A 7,459-nucleotide genomic window follows, 5' to 3' on the forward strand; every position below is an offset into this window, starting at 1 on the left:
TTTTTAATTATGCATACGTGTGTGGGGTGCACATGAAGTCAGGTGCCCACAGAGGCCAGAAGAAGGACCCCCTGGAGATGAAATGACATGCAGTTGTGAGCAGTCCAGCATGGGTAGCTGGGAACTGAACTCAGGTCCTCCATAAGAGCAGTATGCACTCATAACTGCGGAACCATTGTCTCTCCAGCCCCCAATCTTCAGTTTATGCTGCGGATGATGGGACTCACACCCAGAGAAAATGAGTGAGTCACCCAAGTCCACAAAGCCCAGTGACAAGAGACATTCAGTCTCCTACTTTGCCAGCACTTCTGATTCCTCTCTGATGGGAAACTGTCCTCCTGAGCCTCAACTGCCCTGGTTCTGAGGCCTGATAATGGACACTTCAACAGTCACTGGAACCAAGGCAGACAGGATTATTAAATGGAGATGACAATGCTGTACAGTTGTGAGGTGCTGATATAGAACCCAAGTGTAGGGGTGACAGGTCTAACATAAAGACAGTTCCCTCCTCTGTGGGAATATTAGAGGCTTCACACAAATCCATCAGCTAATCATATATATATATATATATATATATATATATATATATATATATATATATATATATATATATATGATATGATATGAACTTGCCGGGCAGTGGTGGCACACACTTTTAATTCCAGCACTTGGAAGGTAGGGGAAGGTGGATCTCTGAGTTCAAGGCCAGTGTGGTCTACAGAGTGAGTTCTAGTACAGCCAGAGATACAAAAAGGAACTCTGTTTCAGAGGGGGAAAAAGAGAGAGAGAGAAGGAAGAGGAGGAGGAGGAGGAGGAGGAGGAGGAGGAGGAGGAGGAGGAGGAGGAGGAGGAGGAGGAGAAGAAGAGGAAGAAGAAGAAGAAGAAGAAGAAGAAGAAGAAGAAGAAGAAGAAGAAGAAGAAGAAGAGGAAGAAGAAGAACTTAAGTCTACTGTAGTGGGTAGCCATTCCAGCTTTGATCTGGAAGTTCCAACCCCCATTGAGGCTTCGGTAACTATCACACCTACAAGGCAGGGCCGAGAGAGGACCCTGAAGACCCGAGATCCAGATGCACAGGCTCTCTTGGTTCCTGGACACTGGACACTGGAGGTAGACGGAGCAGAGTTCTCCAGAGAACACCACTGGACTGCGCTACACCTTTCCTAGACCCTGTAACCCATCCCTTCACTTGTAAGTTACCCCACAAAATAAACCTCCCTTTTAACTATGTGGAGTTGCCTTAATAATTTCACCAATAGTCTACCAAAAGCACATAGAGGAACATCTATCATAGCTTCATCACACAAGACCTCATGCAGGAAACAATGTAAGTGTTCATTGACTTAAGAGTGCACAATGGTGGCATATTTGTACAAGGAAATGCTTCAGTACAGTGAAAGACAAAAAAACATAACTATTGTTAAATTTAACAAAGCTGAATATCATAGGAATAATGCTGAGCAAATGAAGGAAAATTCAGAACAATACATATACTGCTTAAGGCCGTGCACGTGAGTTCAAGGACAGGGCAAAGCCTAGGGGCAGAGCTCATGGCACAAAGAGCCTGACTAGCTTGACCAAGAGCCTGGTCAATCACAACCACTCGGGGAGGGAGAAAGAACGTTGCAAACATAACTGAGCAGGGCAGTGAGACGGCTCAGCAGGGGGAAGTGTTAGCTGCCAAGACTGACAACCTGAGTTTCAGTCCCCTGACCCACGTGATGCTAAGAGAAACTGATTCACTCAAGTTGTCCTCTGACCTCCACATTGTTAGGTCTCAAAGGTGGGACAAATGGATGAGGTGCCTATTTAACATATCAAAGTGGACCTGGCTGCTAAACTCTCCTGGCATCCCTCAGTCCCTATGTGTTCCAGGGTATGGCTGGCACGCTCCACCCCCTACCCTAAACTTCTCCAGCCCAGGAGCTGGGCTGCCTTTCCCCCAGCTGCCCTTTCCTATATAATCCAGCCGCTTTGATTACCTGGCCCTTTCATCTACCATTACCACCATGGCCTCTTGGTCTGGCTCCTCTCCTCTCTCCGTTTTCCTCACCAGGCCCAGCTCAGTCCAGTCATCTCCACTCTGGACTCTGCCAGATGTCTCTGCCTCTGGCTACACTCTCTTTGATCTACAATGAACTTTCTCCTCCACCATACCTCGGAGCAGTCATGTCCTTTCCTTTTTATTTCTTTTTTCCATTCACACATTTGCATTGTGGCACACATCGATGAACACACACACACGCGCGCGCACACACACACACACACACACACACACGCACACGCGCACGCACGCACGCACACGAATGCGCACACACAAATCTTACAGTAAAAAGACATCAAAAAATGGTTACCTTTGTGAGTGGAGTTCACCTAGAGGTAGCACCATGGAAGCTTCTGCTACATCTCAAAGGTTCTAGTCACTAATTGTGTGGTTACTGCATGGTATGCATATCTGTACAATTTTACTAGGCTGTATACTTAAGATTTGTACACTTGTCCACGAGTAAAATGCAAGCAATACTTCAATTTTATTTTTTTTTTAATTTTTTTATTTTTTTGGTTTTTTCGAGAAAGGGTTTCTCTGTGTAGCTTTGCGCCTTTCCTGGAACTTACTTTGTAGACCAGGCTGGCCTCGAACTCACAGAGATCCGCCTGACTCTGCCTCCCAAGTTCCGGGATTAAAGGCGTGTGCCACCACCACACGGCTTTCAATTTTATTTTAATTTAGAATTTTAATTTTATTTTAATTTAGGGAAAGCAAGACAGAGAGATTGCTTGGGAGAACATGTCTCAGGGATGATTGAATCCTCCACTGGAAAGCTGAGGTTCAGGGTACTTCATAATTAACAAGGACATCCTAAGTCTATTATAGTCAATCACCTGTGAAAAGAGAATTGGATGAGAGAAAAAAAAGAAGGATCCATGGGACAGATGTGCTCCAAACCATCCCAAACTGAAGGAAATGTCACAGAGAAACTTAAAGCATAGGCTTGCTGGAGTCAGCACCCACACCCAGTGACACTCAGCTGTACGTTTAGATACATCAACTTGGCAGCTTGAAATCAATGACTGTGGGAGTAGCTCCATCATCACAGAAAGTAAACACCATAAAACTGGGCTTACATTGTCCCTTCAGCCTGGGTGTTTAACAGTTGGTAATCTACATGGGTCCTAGGCATTAGAGTGCCAGGATCACACAGGTATCCAAGAGTAAGTGCAGTCACCCCTTTTATCTTCAGGTTCTACATTTATGAATCCAATGAAACAATTCTCAAAAATATTTGGGAGAGGGTAGAGAGAAGGCTCAGTGTTTAATATTGTGTACTGCTCTTTCAAGAGACCCAAGCTCCATTCCTAGCACCTAGGATGAGCAGGTCATAACAGTTTGTAACTTCAGCTCAAGGGATCCATTGCCCTCTTCTGTCTTCCTTGGGCACCTGCACTCACATATGCACACACACACACACACACACACACACACACACACACACACACACTGACATTTTTATACATATTTTGAGTGAGATTGCCCCCATCCTTAACTCCACCCAAGGATGTAAGTAAGGCTCAGCATGTAAACCTATCAGCACACCTCTCCTCGTTCTCCTGGAACACAGACACTTCTTGGCTAGATACCCATTGCACAGGAAGGAGAATATAGCCTGGAGTGTTCCTTTTTGATCACCGAAGAAGCCTGCATGAAAACAGAGCTGGAAAGAAAGAACAGAGCAGTGAACTGGAAAGTAAAACAGTTTGGCCCTGTCTCTTGGCTCCAAATCACACCTACCAGGCATCTTCCTGGAGTTTCCCATTATATGAGCAAATAAGTCTGTGTCTTCTCTGCTATAAGTCACCAAATAAAGCATAGTAACTGACAAACCACTCTGCTTTCTATTTTCCAAGTTGTTGACATTTACCATAGAGTTGCCATTCACTGCACAAGGCCAGGGTCCCTCTATATGCCTGGTCCCCCTGTATATACCTACTATTCATACCTATCTATTGCTAATATATTCAGAATACAAAAATGCTACAGTAAGATATGGGAACTAAGGCGGGGAGAGGGCGGGATCTTAGGGCCCTGAACATAGACAGGAACTATATAGAATGAGTTGGAATCAAAGGAACTATGTGTCAGTGTTTCCTCCTGATCTCTGATAAATGGCAGAAAGAGCCATTTATTCTCAAGGCATGGCTGTGAGGAAGAGGCATTTCAAAGAGGAATGGATGGCCAGTGTGCAGGCTGCTATAAACAAAGATAACCGTTGTCAATGTTTCTGCCTTTTCCCCATATTAGCCATCAAAACATTTAAATGAGGGACTACCTTACTTCACCAATGGTAGGTATTTTAGGTAAAGCACTTAACATAGAGAACATCTGGCATTTACTAAAATGTGAAGTAGTGATTTTAAAATGTTATCCTAGCCATGTTTTTTTGTCTTGATTTCCAACGCACTATTATATTTCCAATCTCACATTGTATTTTGTTTGTATATGTTTCAGATATTTATATTACCTGCATCAATTCCATTTTTAACTCCTTAATTTGGAATTATTTGTAAACTGTTTTCCTGTTTTCCTTAGTCTTGCATAAGTAGCTTCTGTTTATTAAAATAACATGTGTTTGTTATAGTAAATGTAGATAAATAAAAGATTAACAATAAAAACTAACTATAATACCTACTGTTCATACCTATCTATTGCTAATATATTCAGAATACAAAAATACATTCTTTTTATCTCCAATATAAATGGGGTCATAAAGTATATGCTAGTGTTTAGCCTACTGGGTTTTTGTTTATTGCATTCCAAGTTCCTTTTCTATGTCATTAAACATTGTCTTACAATAGTTTTTATTTATATGATTACAAGATATCCTTTGTGTAATGTTTTCATTCATCCATCAAATGTTCTACTTACTGGACATTTAGAAATTTCAACACTAATTTTTAAAAACAGATCATTAATGATACTCTTGATTAAACTTTTTAAAATCAGTTTTTATTCATTTATTTGTGGCGGAAGCACATCTGTCGTAGTGCGCATGTGAGGTCAGAGGACAACTCGTGGGTGTTGCCTCCTTCCTTCCACACTCAGCTTCTAGGGATGGAGTGCAGGTCTTTAGACTTGGCAAGAAAAGCCCTGGTCTATGGAGTCAGATCACCAGCTCGATAAAAACTCTGCATGCCGTTCAGTGTGCATATTTGGAGCTCTCTCCTGAGGAGAAGTCCCTAGCAATGAAATTTTCAGGGGAGAAGACCATACACTGTGAAGCTTCTCGGGTGTTGCCTGTTTGCTGCAACAATCTCCGTTCCATATGTGGGACATGAGGAGATTGTGCTTGATACCGTCGTCCTTCTAAGTATGATCAACGTGAGACGTAGTTTCAATTGCACTTATCTATTACCAGTGAGACTGATCATTTTCCACATATGGTTTTACTCAGATATCTTCCTTATGTAAATTCATGCTCTTCACTGTTGCTAAAGTGTACTTTAGTTATTGCTTTTAAACTTAGTGCTATTTACCTCTGCTTTTTGACTGATTAATAGTCTAAATGTGTAGTTAGTGTAACTGATTTTGTAACAATCAGTTGTGATTTGGTTTATTCTTTTATGGCTTTTTCTTTCAAATTATTTTATTTATTTATTTTTATTTTATGTGCAAGTGTTTTGCCTTCATGTATGTCTGTGTGAGGGTGTCAGATCCCTGGAACTGACAGACAGTTACAGACAGTTGTGAGCTGCCATGTGGGTGCTGGGAATTGAACCCCGGGTCCTCTGGTAGAGCAGCCAGTGTTCTAAGCCACTGAGCCATCTCTCCAGGCCTCAAACTATTTTATATCTATTCTGTTAAGCTTTCAAATTTGTTCTCATTTGTTGTAATTGTTGTTATCTAATTTAAGACTTTCTAAATACTTGCTCCAATCGTTTTATTGCCTCTTGTAATCCATCTTTCCCCATCTTGTATCTCTTGAAAATCTCTCCTGCTTTTTTTAAAAGATTTATTTACTTTTATTTTATGTGGATGGATATTTTACTAGCATGTATATCTGTGGACATGTGTGTGCGTGGCCCCCAGCAGCTGGAAGAAGGCATTGGATCACCTGGAACTGGAGTTACAGATGATTGTTAGCCATCAGGTGGGAGCTGGGACTCGAACCCCAGTCCTCCGGAAGAGCAGCCAGTGCTCTTAACCACTGAGCCATCTCTCCACCTCTCTCTTGCTTTTAAACATCTGTTTAAATGACCATGAAATCAGAGGAAGGAAAAACAGGGAAGGAAATCTAGTGAAGTGGACGAGACTGTGACCCTCAAGGAATTTTAGAAAGCTTCTTCCTCAGCCATCCTGAGATTAAATTTCTCCTGGACTTCCTTCCCTTCAAGGCTGGTAACAGAGAAAGTGGTTACCTGGCAATTACACCCACACTGTTCGTTCACCGAGACAGATCTGAGATGGTAAGTGGAGTCCCTGACACACACAGTTACTGCACTGGGGGCAAGCTGATTCTTGTCAGCAGTGACCTGAGAGAAAGCAGGGCAAGGTAGGCGAAAGTAACACCTCCAGAATGGTGTTAAACTGACTGCCTCCCAATAGTGGCAAGAAAGTAGAGGGTGTTACATTCGATGACCACCTCCCCCGCCCTCCACTCTTGGAGGTGGGTCCAGTGTCTCATTCAACTTTATACTCAGTCCATACTGGGTCCCTAGTCTTTGTCAATGAATTACAAATTTAGGCCAGGCATGGTGATCCACACCTGTAATCTCAGAATTTGGGAGGTATTATAGGCAGGAGGATCAGAAGTTCAAGGCCAGTCTCAACTGTAGAATAAGTTCAGGGTCAGTCTGGGCTACATGAGAACCTATCTAAACAACAACAAAAATTCTAATCTGACCAAAGGATCCTCTCTGTTATAAAGAACCAGCCGAGTGATAAAATCAGTTTATAACCCCAGGTTTATTATCAGTAAAGTGGAGCCTAAACTGAGAACTTGGATATCGATTTCAATTTCTCTAATTGTTGATCTCCTCCTCTTTATAAAAGGGGATAAAACCTAGTCTATCTACTTTGTAAATGTAAAGAAGGATAACCTCTTGCCTAGTATGAAGACATCAGAAGAGTTCTTTTTGATCAGTTAAAAGAAGTTTGGAAGTTTAGCAGGAGGTGATATGATGACAACAGAGTCCTTGCTTCTCTGGGCTTCCTCATATGCCTGGTCACTCAGCAGCAAGCTCCGCCCTTCCCTGCTTTACCACGCCCTGGCAGACTACACCGCTCAGAGGGAGCAGAGGCAGAGGAATGGGCAGCTAGCTCTCTGTGGGAAAGGCCTAGCTTCACTCAGGAAACAACAGAAGGGAGGGAGATGATCGCAGGAGGAGGGAATGAAGTAGGCAACAGGGAAAGCTGTAGCATCAAGGCCAGGGCTACACTCTACAGCACAATGGCGTCAGTGACTGA

Source organism: Peromyscus eremicus, chromosome 3 (assembly GCF_949786415.1).
Source record: "Peromyscus eremicus chromosome 3, PerEre_H2_v1, whole genome shotgun sequence".
NCBI lineage: Eukaryota > Metazoa > Chordata > Mammalia > Rodentia > Cricetidae > Peromyscus > Peromyscus eremicus.